The sequence below is a fragment of the Hemicordylus capensis genome, chromosome 2 (genome assembly GCF_027244095.1).
Source record: "Hemicordylus capensis ecotype Gifberg chromosome 2, rHemCap1.1.pri, whole genome shotgun sequence".
Taxonomy (NCBI): Eukaryota; Metazoa; Chordata; class Lepidosauria; order Squamata; family Cordylidae; genus Hemicordylus; species Hemicordylus capensis.
This window is the reverse complement of record NC_069658.1, coordinates 114,208,248-114,225,277: the sequence shown is the minus strand read 5'-3', so window position 1 is coordinate 114,225,277 and position 17,030 is coordinate 114,208,248. Positions and strand designations below refer to the sequence as shown.

Here is a 17,030-nt window from a genome sequence, read left to right as displayed (position 1 = left end):
TGTCAACACAGGTGTTTTTCACACAGGGATTTTAGGTTCATTTCCTCCGGACTGGAGGCTGTGTGTTCACATATTTATTTATTTATTTATTTATTTATTTGATTTATATACATATCAGCCAGATTTACCCTGAAGTCCCTGTGAGCTATCAGGGAGCACTTGACACACAATTTGGGGTTTTCATTGCACGTTAGAGTATAGCCCAATTTATGTCCGGGGTGAAAAAAGTCTGCTTTTTGGCAACTTTGAACTTGAAGTAAAGTTCACTCACACTAAACTCGCAGTAAAGCCTGCTGTATGAAAAATGCTATAGTTTCAGTAACCAAGTTTAATTTTCTAGCTTAATGAAACAGGGATGGGTGCTCATTTTGGACAGGTTCACACCAGCTCTCCGTGATTTCTGAAAGCTACCATTTCTGTTTTATGTGTTCAGGTTCATGCATCATGACAGCAAGTTTGCACAGAAGAGCTGCCAGTTCCTGCTGGTCACAGCCCCCCCCCACCCACCCACCCCCCACTGCTACCACCATTGCCATGTCATGCAGACTCAGAAATGTTGGATGGATAATGTTGGCAACCTGTCTTAGCCCAACAGTCACCTGACATTTAAAACCAAGATTTGAAGTTGACCTAACAATGTCAGGCCGAAATTTTCCACCTGACATTTCCTGGTTCGCATGATATGGCAGCAGTGGGAGTGTATGGCCAGCAGCAACCAGTGTGCCATTACTTGTGAAGCTGCACATTGAAAACAGAAATTAGAGAGAGCTCTCATGGGGCAGGGAGGGTACATTTCACTAAAAACAGAAATCACTGGAATTTGGGGTTAATTTTGAAAGTATTTTATATTCTATTGGTTAATCCTAGCCCTTGCAGAGAACTGCTTTTGATGTCAAAATGCCACTCTGCAAAAGGTTGGATCCAGCCCATAAACACCTATAAAGCCACAGTACTAAACATATTTGTAACCATGATTTTCAGTGCTATCTCCTATCTATCTATCTATCTATCTATCTATCTATCTATCTATCTATCTATCTATCTTTGTATGAATGTTCAAAGTAATGGAATTTACTCACAGCTAAAAATGTATATGATTGTACTGTTAGTTCCTGTTTTAATCTGCTGTAATTCAAAACTAAACCAAGTAACTGTTTAGAGTGATAGCATTAACGCTGTTTCCAAAAGGTTCTGCAGCATTTTAAGATGGTTTGTAGGATTACGGGTAATAAACCCAAGTGGTTGTTTATACAAGAGATGTTCTAGTTAGCATTCCATGGAGATAAGGCTTATAAGGTAACACCATTTGTATTACACAAATTAGCTGTCATGCACAGCACATTGGGCAGGCAACAAAACTCCTGAAAAGCAGAAACCCAAGCCCATGAGACCAACTTGTCAGCTCTGTTTTGTGGTTGTGTATACTGTGTGAAAACAGCAGCATCAAATGTGTTCTGGAAGACGTGATCTGTCTCACTTCACCTCCCCACTGTAGCTTCCAACAGCTACTGTTTAAATCCCAGTATTATTGTTGCATCAAAGCAACTCTTGTGAAAAAGGCTGTAGGAATTGAGTATTCTATAAATATGCTTAATACTTCTTGGAACATTTAATTTGCCTGACAGAACCTTAATTTACAAATCCTCCCTGATTTTAAAACTTTTCACATATTAGGATAGAGAGTTTTATTGTTAGATTACTGCTCTGTACTGGTTGGCTTCTGGTATATATGTCTAGCTGAAGTTCAGTTGTACCTTGCATGGGAAGAGATGAGATAAGAAAGAGAGCAACTGCCTACTGTATTGAGGCAGCTTGCCTAGGAGAAAAGGTGTCTGTCTGGCTAATCCATTCCATGATGCCTGTCTTGCACATGGATCAGTGGTAGTTGATCACACACAAGACATAGTTGTTTGGCTATGAGGGGGAACGATGCCTTTGATGTCTACTTTTATGGTATTGAAGAGGAAAGGACTTTGGTTTCTCATACTTGGAGGATGGCTGATAGAGCTCTTGAACATTGCACTAGTTTGGAGTGAGAGTCAAGCAAATTGTCAAATGTTCATTGTGGAATATTGAAATTTAATGATACTGGGAAAATAAAAGAAATGGGAATGGTTCTGTGAAAAGTAGAATCACTCAAAACTCTGAAGTTTTGAGGGGGACTCAACACTGCTTAACTTTCTTAGGAAATTCAGTGAAATAATATAAAGTTATGTTGTGTTCTGTTGTTACTAGTGGTTCAGATTGCATGTCTGAGTCCAAATTTATGTGCTATGTCCTTATTAGATAGGTGATGAAAAGGAAATCTTGATTTGTATAACCAGATGAATTTGGCATTCTGCAGTTTCCTTATTTCAGTGCTCAGACTTCCCTTTATAATAAAATGGTACATAGAATGACTGCATTAGGTTAATCCCTAGATTATAAGATATGGTTGAAATGAAAAAGGTTTCAAAACTTTAATTTTATGTAGTCTACAAAGGAAAAAAAGATGTTTAAATGGGAAAAAACCTAATTGAATTATATAAACTTTAAATGGAAGTACTTGATAATGTCAGAAAGATTAGCTTCTTCTAGTACAGCATAAATGATGAGTCTGTGAAGCAAAAGACAGTTTCAGAAATTCATATTCAGTGGGCTCCAAGGAGTTCTTTGTGTAACCCGGTAAAAATGTAGGAAAGTTTTATAGGTACCATGACTCAAGCAATTCTAAGTTTAAAAAACAACACCTCTTCTGTAGTTATGATAGACAAGTAAGAGACTAGCAATAAACATTACAGTTTTGTCATTAGTAGTTTGGTGTTTTATTATGTATAACTTTCAAATAGTAGTTGAATTAGGATCAATGAAACAGAAACATCAGCTACAAGAATATGGGTGCATTTATATGGGTGCATTTGCACATAATGCAAAATCGGAGGTTCGTGAACCTGCGGTTTCCATTTCTGACCATAAATTGCTTCACCGATGTTCATCCAACTGTGGTCCAGCAACCTCGAGTTTCAGTGTAACACTGTGCAGAACGTTGGCCAGTTATTTTTGTAAGGGTCATGCTTACACAGCCTTCAGCTAAAACTATTGACTTGTGGCTTAGCACAATTGCCATGTTTTAGGTAAAAGGAGTAAAGTTTCTGGAAATGAATAGTATAGAAAACATTAGCATTACAGTTAGTGCTTCTATATTTCAATCTGTTCTTTGTTCCCACTCTAATAAATGATGTCTGAAAGAAGGTGGGATGAGTGGGAGATTGCATAGAAAAAAGCTCATTGTTAGTGATATGGTGGTCACCTCTTTGGTTCTGCCAGTCCATTGCAAGCTGTGCAATTCATCATTTCCCCCCCTTCTGCCTGCTGTAGGTTCCAGATACCTCCCACTCATAACAGCAGGACCTCGGGTGGTGAGAGAAGATCATGCACTGTTAGGGTGTCACTTGTAGCAAGGTTGTTGCCCTGCTTCGTTGCCTTCATTTTCATAGTAGAATAAGGTATTGTTTCGAAGGGATGAGTCAGAAGCGATCAAAGGAGCTGGGGAGAAAAAAAGTAACCCCGTCTTCTAGCTTTATTTAAGTTTATCTCATGGAGCAGTAGGCAGCAGCCTTTTTTTTGACAAAGCAGCCCTTCCTCAAAGTGGATCCTGGTGTTCTGAGTGGTGTTGTACTCGTTGTGACTATTGATTATCTTCCCTTTTTCTCTGATATAATCTATTATGAGTCAACCTCTTTCATGTGAAAGTGAAATAACTGCTTTAAGAATTTTAGTAATATCCCAACAAATAAAAGCAACCATCAGTAGCTTCTGTGCCAGTTTGAAAACATTTGCATTTTATTAGACTGATCTACATGACAACTACAGCACTTTTTATTTATCGCAGCTAATAAAAGTCACAAACTGGGAATCTTGTAAAGGTGGGTTCTATGGCCTACGCAAGCTGGATATATGTAAACCTAGCGGATGTAAGTGTACTTTCATCAGGGGTATGGGATCACGTAGTTTCCCAATTTTGTCTATGCATTTAGTATTACATGTGCCTAACTTTCTCTCACTTATTCTCTGCGCCTAACTTTCTCTCACGTATTGTCCTCTGAAGCTAGAAAGGAGGGGAAAGTTAAATCACAATTTCATTTTCAGATGGTGACCAATGGAATTTCAAAAGAGATGACATTAGTCAAACGAAAGTAATAGAATAACACACCAAGCCAGGAACTTGGGAAACCTATGCTTCTTTAGCCATGGTCCTATGAACTGTTTCTAAAAAGTCTCAAACAGTGTGTGAAAATGGAGGCTGTCTCTGATTGAGGTCTTTGAAAAGCTATAGTAATCATGAACAAGTCTGAAAAACTCAGCCAATATATCCACAATAAACTTGCGGGGGGGGGGGAATATTACTTTACTATTACTGGATGACATACTGAATAATGAAGTGCCAGCATTCTGTGAGAAGTGTGGTGCTTCTGTGCTGCAATTATGATGGTTTCTTTGTGTTTCATTCATAAAACAATAAAAAGAAAGGTTACAAACATAGACTGGATATGACAGAAAAAATCCAAGATTCCTTGTGGGTTGGTTCATTGATAAGGCTAAATATATCTACTTTAGCATTAATTTGTATTTATAAATGAAGTAAAGTTGTGGAAAGAAATAGCATTATTATTTTTGAGGCATGGTATAATGACTTGAATAAGAAAAACTAGTTACTTAATCCTATTTCTGTTAAAAAGCAGGTATTAGGCACCGATCTGTACATGGTGAAAAAGTTCCATGATTGGAAACCCTGATGCCTGTATTTTAAAAATAATTCTTCCAAAAAGCTGTAGGGATGTGTGAGCTGCCCATTTGGCCTAGTTCGATTCAAATTCAGATCGGATTTAAAACAACCTGGCCCGATTTGGTTTCAGGTTGGGCCGAATTGGGTTCGGTTTGGTTCGGCCATCAAATTGGACCAAACTGGTTTGTGAGCTGGTTCAGGAAATCCAACGAGGATTCTCCTTTACAAGTAAAGGGTAAAGTAAAGTGTGCCATCGAGTTGGTGTTGACTGCGGGCAACCACAGAGCCCTGTGGTTGTCTTTGGTAGAATACAGGAGGGGATTACCATTGCTGCCTCCTGCACAGTATGAGATGATGCGCAGTATGAGATGGGCCTTGGAGGAGTGCTGGACTAGAACCGGGGAGACCCAAGTTCAAATCCCCATTCAGCCATGATACTAGCTGGGTGACTCTGGGCCAGTCACTTCTCTCAGCTTAACCTACTTCACAGAGTTGTTGTGAGGAGAAACTCAAGTATGTAGTATACCGCTCTGGGCTCCTTGGAGGAATAGTGGGATATAAATATAAAAATTAAATTAAATTAAATTAAATTAAATTAAATTTTGGCATCTTCTTATATTATTGCTGCCCGATATAGGTGTTTTGGGATTCAAACCGGCAACCTCCGGTTACAAGTAAAGGGGCATTCCCTAATCCCTATCCTAAAGGCCACGAGGTGGGGGTGGTAAGAGAAAGGGCACTCTATATCATTAGCGGTGGCTGGGGTTAGGGATGTGCATAAAACCGGTTCTCCCGGTTCGGTTCGGATCCGAACCGGGTCCGAACCGGACCAGGGTGGTTCGGTTTTGGTTTTGCCGAACCACCCCCCCGGTTCGGTTTGGATCCGAACCGGTTCGGATCCGAACCGAACCGGTTCGGATCTCAAAAAATAGCTGGTTTGAAAGGGGACCTTGTGTTCTACCTGCCACCCAAATTTCAAGTCGATTGGACCTTCCTCTGATTTTTGGTGATTTTTTAAAGTTTTAGTGACTTTGGGGCAGTTCGGGGGCATAGCATGGGATCTGGGCAAAAGGAGTGGGGTGGGGTGGTAGTGCCTAATGGGTGCAGGCTACCACCCCAATTTCAGGGGGATTGGGCAAAGGGCTGATTTTTGGTAAATTTCTGAAAATTTCATGTCTTTGGGGCATATTGGGGCATATTGGGGCAGAAAGTGGGGTCTGGGGCAGAAGAGTGGGGTGTGGTGGTAGTGCCTAATGGGTGGAGGCTACCACCCCAATTTCAGGGGGTTTGGACAAAGGGGTGATTTTTGAGAATTTTTGAAGTTTTAGTGACTTTGGGGCAGTTTGGGGACAGAAAGTGGATCTGCCCCAAAATAGTGGGGTGGGGTGGTAGTGCCTAATGGGTGGAGGCTACCACCCCAATTTCAGGGGGATTGGGCAGAGGGCTGATTTTTTGAGAATTTTTGAAGTTTGGGTGTCTTTGGGGCAGATTGGGGGCAGAAAGTGGATCTGCCCCAAAGGAGTGGGGTGGGCTGGTAGATAGTGCCTAATGGGTGGAGGCTACCACCCATCCCCAATTTAAGAGTGATTGGGCAGAGGGGTGAATTATGGTGAATAGAAAAGGTGTGAATTCTCATTCTATCATAGCAAATGAGATATTTTTCAATTAAACAACTCTCATGACCCCACTTTCACTTTTTCACACTTTCCTTTACTATGAATAATATGAGGAAGTAATCAATTTAGCCCACTTCACCTTATGAAGACAAACCTCATACAAATAAATTCACCATAATTCACCCCTCTGCCCAATCACTCTTAAATTGGGGATGGGTGGTAGCCTCCACCCATTAGGCACTATCTACCAGCCCACCCCACTCCTTTGGGGCAGATCCACTTTCTGCCCCCAATCTGCCCCAAAGACACCCAAACTTCAAAAATTCTCAAAAAATCAGCCCTCTGCCCAATCCCCCTGAAATTGGGGTGGTAGCCTCCACCCATTAGGCACTACCACCCCACCCCACTATTTTGGGGCAGATCCACTTTCTGCCCCCAAACTGCCCCAAAGTCACTAAAACTTCAAAAATTCTCAAAAAATCACCCCTTTGTCCAAACCCCCTGAAATTGGGGTGGTAGCCTCCACCCATTAGGCACTACCATCACACCCCACTATTCTGCCCCAGACCCCACTTTCTGCCCCAATATGCCCCAATATGCCCCAAAGATATGAAATTTTCAGAAATTTACCAAAAATCAGCCCTTTGCCCAATCCCCCTGAAATTGGGGTGGTAGCCTGCACCCATTAGGCACTACCACCCCACCCCACTCCTTTTGCCCAGATCCCATGCTATGCCCCCAAACTGCCCCAAAGTCACTAAAACTTTAAAAATTCACCAAAAATCAGCCCTTTGCCCAATCCCCCTGAAATTGGGGTGGTAGACTCTACCCATTGGGCACTACCACCCCACCCCAAAATTTTGCCCCTGGGCCCCTTTTTACCCCCCCGAATCGATTCAGATTCGGATTCAGATTAAATCCGAATCCGAACCAAATCAAGGGTGATTCGGGTGACCCAGATTCGGGCACAAAACAGAACAGGGGTGATTCGGTTCGGGTCCGAGCCAAATCACCCGAAATCCCAAATTGCACACCCCTACTAAGCACACACACAGAGAAGAAGCAGGAGGCGGAGTGTGGATTCTATGATAGCATATTAGAGTGGATTGATGGTGTCTCATTGAAAATCTCATTTGCTGTCATAGAATCCACACTCAATACCTCAGAAACAAGAGAACCCTGTACCCATGGGGGTGCCCCTACCAGAGATCCCTGTACCCCATGGGTTAGAAACCCATGGGGGTGGTTGGCACCCTATGTGCACTACACCACCACTTGCTCTGGGCCACCCCAGCACCCCCATGTGCACTTATAGGGCTGCTGAAAGCTCCATTATAACTTATTATGAGGAAAAACCTTAAAGACGCGTAAACTTCAAAAATCACTTAAAAATCACCTCTTTGCCCAATTCCTTTCAAATAATTCTGATAGCTTCCTTGCCCACCCTAGGAACTACCACCCACCACACTGCACTCTACGACACCCCTTTCCCCCCGACGTGAAGCTATACATTTGCTGCAATCCTAATTATTCTCTATGAGGAATTCAAAAACACTTAACAATTCACCAATAATCAGAGGAGTGTCCAATTGCCTTGAGATTTTTTGGGTGGTAGGCACCCATGCCTGTCTACCACCCACCCTGCTTTTGTGCTCCTAGGTCCTCCACAACAGGGGATATGGACTGGTTCGGGTCCCATTATACTCAATGAGAAAAATAATTAAAAATATTTCAAATATTCATAAAAAATCATAGGGGTGTCTGATTGCTTCAGGGTTTGCATGGTTGTTGGCACCCATGAGTGCTCCACAATGAGAAATAATGGCCTGGTTCGGGTCCCATTATATCCTATGAGAGAAAAATAAAAATATTTTTCAAAAATTCATAAAAAATCGTACGAGTGTCCGATTGCTTTGGGGTTTGGGTGACAGGTACCCCTGGGTGCCAGCTACCATCTGACCAATTTTCAGCTTTCCGAACCGATCCGAACTGGTCCGAACCGGTTCGAAACGAACCACCCCCAGTTCGGTTCGGATTCGAACCGAACCAGGGGTGGTTCGGTTCGATCCGAACCTCCGAACCGGAACCGGTTTGGACCCGAACCGGTTCGGATCCGAACCGGTTCGCACATCCCTAGCTGGGGTGGAGGCAGCAGAGACATCTGAGGTGGTAGGGACTCCTCCAAGCTCCCCGCCAGCCTCCCGAATGACAGCCCAGGCTGGCTGTGGTCTGCTTTTGGCCTCCTTGCACATGCATAGGCCATTATTGTGACCTCTGCACATGTGTGGATGCCCACATTGGGCCTCAGCCAGCTTGGGCTGTCATTCAGGAGGCTGGCAGGGGCCTTGGAGGAATCACTGCCACTTACATTGTCTCTGTCGCCTCTGCCGCAGCCACCACTAAAGGTACGGAGTACCCTTTACCTTGCCCCCCTGGAGGCCTTTAGGATAAGAATTAAGGAATGTCCCCTTCACAAATATCCCTGTACTGGCCCACGAACCAGTTCTTAGAACCGGGTCTGGACCAGTTTGAACCCAGACCGGGCTGGTTTCATTCAAACCATGGTTTTAATTAAGCCAGTTTGCACACCCCTATAAAGCAGCCATGCATCTGTGGACAGTGGACACAAATAATGCCCAGGGGCTTCTGAGACATTTCTCCAGATCTTCCTAACAGAGATCCACACAAAGATCTGCATGTTGTTTAAGCACTTCTCCCAAAGGTGGGATTTGCAGATCTGGTTTCATCAGAGCTGAAAATCCTATCAAAACCCTATCTGCATTTGCTTATTTCTTGATATTTACCTGATCATATCGTCCACACCCTGAGGCTGTTCTCACAAGCAGCCAAGCCTGGGCTTGGCTGCCCATGAGAACTGCTGGGATCCGCTCTCATCCCGATGGTACTGCAGCACCAAACCCAATGCCACAGCCTGGCTCAAAGCCAAGGTTAAGGATCCAAATGTTATCAAGGATTGTCTGGAGGGAAGGCATGGTTTGGGAAGCCTTCCCTGCTCACCTGGTAGGTCATGTGAATGGTCCCTTCAGTTGCTTATCCTTCGTGTGACCTTTCAGTCTCTAATAAAGAATTCAGAAACAAAGATTTAAGCTTTGAAATAAATACTTAAATTTTTGAAATACAAATAAAATGCTTGAATACCATAGTTAAAATTGGACAGAGCTTTTGAGAAAAACTTTCTGTTCTTGATGCACCTTCAATGACCAGAAGCTTTACCTCGGAGCACTTTACAGAAGAAATTTTAAATCAAGAAATCAAGAAAATTCATGTATAAGAACATACCTGCCAACATGTCCCTATTTTCCCATTCACCTGAATGGGAAAATAGGGATTTTGGTAGGTATGTAAGAAACTCATGCTCCTGCTAAGATATACAAAGACTCTGAGTAAGTTATCTGACATTTTTCCTTATCAGAAACCCTGACATTCTTCTTCAGATTTCTGTCTCTGATCCTCTTTCAAAGTTAGCTAAGGAGAACTTTTTGTTCCCACCATCCTGCAGTCCTAAAAAGAATTCAAAATACAGCGCTGTTTCATCAGATTACTCAAGAACCACTTTTCTATGGCTTCACACTATGGTGCCAGAGCAATGTTTTGAAGTTTGAGCAACTATGTTGGCTGGGCCAATTGTGTATCCTTCCCACCAATTGCCACCTTCTCTCAGCTAACAAGCTGGTGGGATTCTCTGGTTAGTCAGAGAGAACTGCTATCGGTTTGTGTTGATGGTAAGCTGCTAAACATACTTATAGACTGGTAACTTCTGTGGATTTCATTGCAAAGCTGCTATATAAGATAATACTGCATGAACTAGAGGACACTGCAGTGCACAGCACCTTTTAAGACTAGAGAGAACTTTCCCCATCTTGATAATGATAGGTTTGTTCTTACTGAGCTTTTCAACCTCATCCTGTAGTAACACTTCAAGTGGTAATATTTTCCTAGCTGGTATACTTTAAACTGTGACTGGCATGCCTTTTCTGACATACAAAAATACTTAGTAATGGACATCCTAGTGGTGAACGTTGCCAATAGATTATTAACAATTGTTCTCAGAGTGATTTTCTGACTTGCCTTTAACCTTCTTGAACAATTGACACCCATCCTTCTAAGTACAATCACTGTTAGTTGTCATATTCCAGGAAAGAGGGGAAATTCTACTAAGCAATTACTTTATATTCAAAAGCCGTGTCAATATCTGCTTATCATAAGCCTGGAGTGACTCACATTTACAAAGGACATGGAATAGAAAATGTAAATTACTAGCTAAAGGTAAAATTATTTCTTTCATCCAAATCCCAGTGTTCTTATTAAATATGTTTCATTATTTAAAGTAAAGCTGAGCTGCAACTTTTCTGTTTACATATTCAAAGGCTTGCTAAATTGAGGGGGCAGTGAATTGTCCTTCAGGCCCTTAAGGGTATTGTGGTGGCATGCTAGAGTGACAAAGAAAGGAATCTTGCCCTCCATTTGCAGAGTACAGATTATGATCATTCTGTACTCAGGTGAACAAGTAGGATGGGTAGGAGAGAGTATGCTCAGGCAACTATCTCCTCCTTTCTCTTCCCTCACATCCAGCCTTCTTGATGCTCAGTCTCACAACCACAGTTTTTCCTTTTGAAGTAGTCAGGAGTATAGACCCCACTGCCTGTGGTAAGTATATGTATCTGTTTGTGGTTGATTGCACACAGCCCAGCGCCTTCTGATTGTCTTTCACCACTTGAGGTGAAAGGCAATAAGATGCCTGCTTGGCCTGGGTCAGTCCCTGATGCTGATGTTGTCTTGCCCACTCACTGGCCCTGCCTTTTCTGCACTTGCTAGCTCTGACTGTTTCCCCTCACTTTCTGAGGCATGCCACAGCCACTGCTTGGTGTTGCAGGGTGCTGGTAATGCCACATAGATGGTGGCTACGTAGAGATCTCTGGCAAGAGCAAGGCCCTCTCTGCCACTTTTCTTTTGCTGTTTACCAGAGCTGAACTTCTGATCTCCATCCATATCCAGAAGGATACTAAATCTAAGGAGTTTGTGATTGCTACCTTGCATAAAAGACACAGACTGTATTAGTAGGATCATAATAAGTGTGTTCCTATGATGCCCAAGCTCCCTAGAAGTTACATGTATTACATCTCTTGCTCCACACACTGCTCCACACACTTCCTAATAAAGATAGGGATCTTCCACCAGTGCACTACCCTTCACAAAAGAAGTGGAAGGGCCCATGCTTGATAGGAAGGGCCGGGGCGTAGCAAGGTTGGAGTGGGCCCAGAGACAAGATTTTAAAATGGCCCCCCTCACTGAAGTGTTACACACACACACACACACACACACACACACACACACACCCCTATGTGCCACAATAGAACAGCATCCTAAATTATTTTTTTAAAGGTTTTGTGAATTGTGGACGATGCAAGTTATTTAGTGGTACTAGAGAAAGACATGCTGTTCTAGTAGCTCCAGGTCTTAACACCCACATCACTTTCAGAAGATGAATACAACTGAAGGAAACCCAGGCGGGTGCGTGGCTGAGGGTGTCAGTCATGTGACTTGCCTCAGGAGGGGGGGCCAAGGCAGTGGGCCCCCAGACAACTGTCTCCCCATGCCCTATTATAGTTATGCTCCTGGAAGGGCTTAGGTCCTATGACTTTTTTGGACATATTTTAAATATTTAAATGGCGTCTCCTCTGCCCCAATCTAGTGGGCAGACCTAGACCATGATGATGAATACCATTCATGGATACAACATCCACGGTTTTGCATATCTGCGGCTGTGTGATTGACACCGGGCATTGGCATATACAGGGGGGAAATTGTTCACAAGGTGTTAATTCTGCATATCTGTGGGTTTGGGGTGGCCAGAAATAACCTCCGAAGTCATTGCCTGCTGCCATTCTGAGGAGAAGAGCCATTTTGAGGCTCATTTGTTTAAGAAAAAAACCCCACATTCCCCCCTCCCAAAAAAAACCCGATTTGGGACTGGGGGGGGGGCATTGCTGATCACCTATAGACCCAAGGAATATGGTGGAGAACACACACACACATATATTTTAAGGCCCTTTTTCTCCGTTTCCACAGCCTCCATAATCCTAACCCCCTAAGTCCCATTGACTTAATGACTTGATATCCACAGGTGTAGCAGAAAATGGAACCCCCCCGGATTCCAGGGTTCTTCTGTATTTATATACCTCTTTTCAACAAACATTTCTAAAGTGGCTCACATAGATACAAATAAATACATAAATAAAATGGCTTCTGTACCCAAGGGGATCACAATCTAAAAAGAAACACAAGGTCGCCAGCAGCAACAGCTACTGGAAGGATGCTGTGCTGGGGTTGGACAGGGAAAGCTGCTGTCCCCCTGCTAAATAAAGAGAATCACCACTTTAAGAATGTGCCTCTTTGCTCAGTTAGGAGGGCACTAACTCAAGTGCAAATCAGACTGTCTGTATTTGCCTCATCACTACTCTTGGGAGAGTCTTTCATGCCAGTAAGGTAGATAATACCTGCTTTGTTTTTCAACTATCATGATAAAAGCAGAACTTAAATGATGCTAATATTTACACTATGACTAAGCTAAGCCAGCAGTCACACCATGACTTGGCTTGAGAACAGTTTTTAATAAGTGCAGGCGTATCTCTCATAGCTTATATGAGGCTGGATAGGGCGAAAGATGTTTTGAGCATAGATGGTCGGAGCAATACTTAGCACTGAGTAACCAGATCCAGTCTCAATTGTTCTAAAACCGAGGCTGGGCTTCCTATTCAGAAGACATAGCTTTCAGGAAAGTACCAGCCACAGTACCAACACCACATATTCTTCCTCTTCTCCCAAATTAGGTACTGGATTAAATAGTGGGCAACCTATCAAGGAAGGCTGACAGCAGTGCAAATGCTGCATGGAGATGGCAATCATAGTAAAAGGCAATTCCAGCAAGATATTAATTTCCTTAAAAAGCAATGCCATGGTATGCTCCAGAAGCTAGACTGGTAATTTTAATTTCAGAAGCCATTTTATTCTTCTGCTTGGGGGTCTGCATGAATCTATGTAAGCAGTCAGCACACTAAGTATACTTTTAACTGGGTTATCCAGCCTCTAGAGAGAAAGAGTTCAATGATCTTATGCCATAAGAACTTAAATTGAACACTGCAGAATTCACTACTCTGCAAGCTGTTGTGCGCATCTTGTTTTGAATGAACACAAATGAAGACAGAAAACACTGCATGTAAGAGAGAAGTGGAATTGGATGGTTAAGTATATGAAAGATGAATGGTTTGACCAAGGTCAAAACCCTCACATTGACACCTTATAATGGACAGATAGAGACTTAACCTTATAAAGATCTCACCTTATTGGTGAGGTATTTTGCTGAAGGCACAGAAGAAAATAGGAAATACAATCATTTGCATGTTTTTCCATCATAAACATTCAGCTGATTTTCCAAAACTTCATTTATTCAAGATAGACACATCATGGATTCTTCTGATAATTTGTTCTGTGTGAGTGCACACATGAAGGATGTCAAGAGTTGTTTCTGACCTTCTGTGATGCAGTTTGTGCCATGGATGCACATCAAGACCCACCCTCCATCCCTACTTTATTAATTTTGTGCACCATGCATCAACATTCATTGTGTGTGTACACAGATATATAGCTGCATTTGCAAACATTTAGAGATTAATTCAAAGGGACATAAGCAATCCCTAACAAGCTGAAGCAGATGCACAAAAAGTAGTACTGCGGCAAAGAAAACAAAATACAACAAATTAGTTCGTGTGGGAATAGCTTAACTTTTCATGGTTCCCATTTTGGGGACAGCTTTATAAATATCTTGTCTTTTTCACTGAAAGTTAAGAGGTGGATAACTAAGTAAAGTATGTAGGTGAGCACACATAAGGTCTCAGTTTGAAGGTGCAGGTTTTCCTTAGACACCTGTCTCTACTGCTAGGGGATACTTTGGAGCCTGCTGTCTCATCCACCCAAAGCTTATTGGCTTATTGGCTCTTTTTCCTTCATTCTTTTTTCAGCATGTAAGTTTTGTTCTGAACATATTGTTGCAGTTAATCCATAACAGGATTACAGGAAGTCTCCAACTTATTAATGGGGTGTGTTCTAAAAGTTCATTTGTATGTAGCCGTTTTGAACACAGACACATTTTCCCATAGAAGCAATGTTAGTAATGATAGTTAGGTTCCGAGGCTAGCCCACAGAAGCTGATTTAAACCGTAATGTAGTTGAAATACTATACATTTTCAATTAAAATAGTAGAAAACAATACTGTTGCAACATTAGCAATTTAAAAAACAGGAAAATTATAAAGGAATAAGAAATACAATTTTTTAAAACTTACTTTGAATGTTTCAAAGGTATTGGAGGAAAAGGCAGGTTAATTTGAGGGGGGGAAAGAACAGTAGGTAGATGGAAACTTTTTTTGAGGTTCTGAAGGGGACTTGGGCATTTTGTGGGGAAGCCCAAGCCAAACTCCTTCTGAACACTGCTTCCCACCAGCACAGTGGGCTGCTTCGCAGTCGCTGCTGCAGCCGCCACTTCATCTGCTTCATGTACTGAGAGAACCTCCTTTGCACATGCTGCTGTCAAAGCACACCTGCGCACATAGCTGCCAGAATAGGAAAAGGGTGTACAAAGTGGAAGAGGCACCAGCAACCAAACACAGCTCGCTGCTCTGAAGAGAGGGCTTGGGGCCTCTTCAACTGCTGGGGTCTGAGGGCAGCAATGAGGTAAGGCATGACTGACTTAGATTGGGGGCATGACTGGGTTGGATGAGTGTGCACAAGCTGACTGTTGTTTTTGGAGAGCAAGCTGCTGGCTATTATGGAAGGGACGTACTGAACTGAGCAGCAACTTAGCCAAGTGCATTGCTGAGAAAGAAGCATTTGTTTAAGACTGTAACACGGGTGGTGGTCCCTTTGTTTGTTCAGTTTTTATATTGCCTTTCATAAGACATCCCAAAGCAGTTTACAAAAGTAATATGAGTTAAACAATAAAAACCATTTAAACACACACACACACACACACACACACACACACAAGCTGAGAGACCCAGGAGCCCCTAAGGCAGGGGTGAGGAACCTTGGCCCTCCAGATGTTGTTGAACTACAACTCCCATCACCCCCAGCCACAATTGGCTGGGGATGGTGGGAGTTGTAGTTCAAAAACACCTGGAGGGCCAAGGTTCCCCAACCTTGCCATAAGGGGTAAAAGCCTGAACAAATAAAATGGTCTTTAGCTCTTTGTTTCTTTTTTAAAGCAGCCAGATGTCAAAGAGTGGAAATTCACTGTGAGAGCATTCCAGAGCTTGAGGGCAACAACAGAGAAGGCCCTGTTCCGTGTGCATGACAATTTAGCCTCTCTGAGTGTTGGCACATGGAGCAAAGGCCCCTCTGACAACCTTGTTGGGTAAGCAGAAACCCTTGGGAGCAGGCAGTCCTTCAGGTATTCAGGACCCAAACAATTAAGGGCTATAAAGGTAATAACCAGCACCTTGAATTGGATCTGGAAACAAATTGGCAGCCAGTGCAGCTCCTTCAAAATATGCTCTGAGCAAGCAGTTCCAGAGAGAACGCTGGCAGCTGCATTTTGCACCAATTGAAGTTTCTGAATATTCTTCGAGGGCGGCCCCACGTAGAACTCATTGCAGTACGTGAGTCACAACATATCTAAGGCATGGGTAACCATGGCCAGATAGTTGCTGAGGCACGTCTCCTGGAGCTGCCAAAATCCTGGAGTCCAAATTAGCATGAATGCGAGTAACTTTGCAAAGTGAGAAGCAAACTGGTCACAGCAGACTCCTGATGGTTCTTCCCCCATCACATGCGGGCCTGTGTGAAGCAGGGACTTTGCCAGATGAAATGGCTCCTCTGGCCTACACTTGGCAGACACAATGGAGGTGGCTACTCTTCACTGCCACTGAGTAGTCCCTAAAAGAGTAGACCACGTAGTAGTCCCTAAAATGGGATCTAGCCTGTGTTTGATAAGATTTGTTAGGGATCTTCCTCCAGAGTTGCTTTAGCCAGAATCCACATTGTTTCATCAGCCTAAGCTCCAAGGAGAACCTAGGACCAGAAGGGCTCCACCAAGCTGGAGAGGACATTTAGGAGTGACCATTTCAATAGTCCAGGCTGTCTCCACATTCCAGAGATTAACTAGGGCCTTGACAGAGTCACCAGTTCTGGGCCCTGAAAACCTCTCAAGGGCTGTCTGGAAACCAAGCAGATCCATACGCCTTTGGCAGACCATTCTAATTGGTCCATTACCCCTGCCGAGGTTCGTTGAAACAGTCAAACTAAACCCCACCAGATAAGAACATAAGAACAGCCCTGCTGGATCAGGCCCAAGGCCCATCTAGTCCAGCATCCTGTTTCACACAGTGGCCCACCAGATGCCGCTGGAAGCCTCAGACAGGAGTTGAGGGCGTGCCCTCTCTCCTGCCATTACTCCCCCGCAACTGGTACTCAGAGGTACCCCGCCCCTGAGGCTGGAGGTGGCCCACAGCCCTCCGACTAGTAGCCATTGATAGACCTCCCCTCCATGAAGTCATCCCAACCCCTCTATGGTCACTCCATGAAGTCATCCAAACCCATCTGTCTATGACAAAGGAGTTATAGCAGAGTGCAGAT

General features: G+C 43.2%; 1 protein-coding gene across 34 annotated transcripts in view; it reads left to right on the top strand.

Annotated features, from left to right (window-relative positions):
• The window catches only part of PTPRD (protein tyrosine phosphatase receptor type D), a 1,992,390-nt gene that overhangs the window by 817,195 nt on the left and 1,158,165 nt on the right, over positions 1–17,030 (top strand). The window lies entirely within an intron of this gene.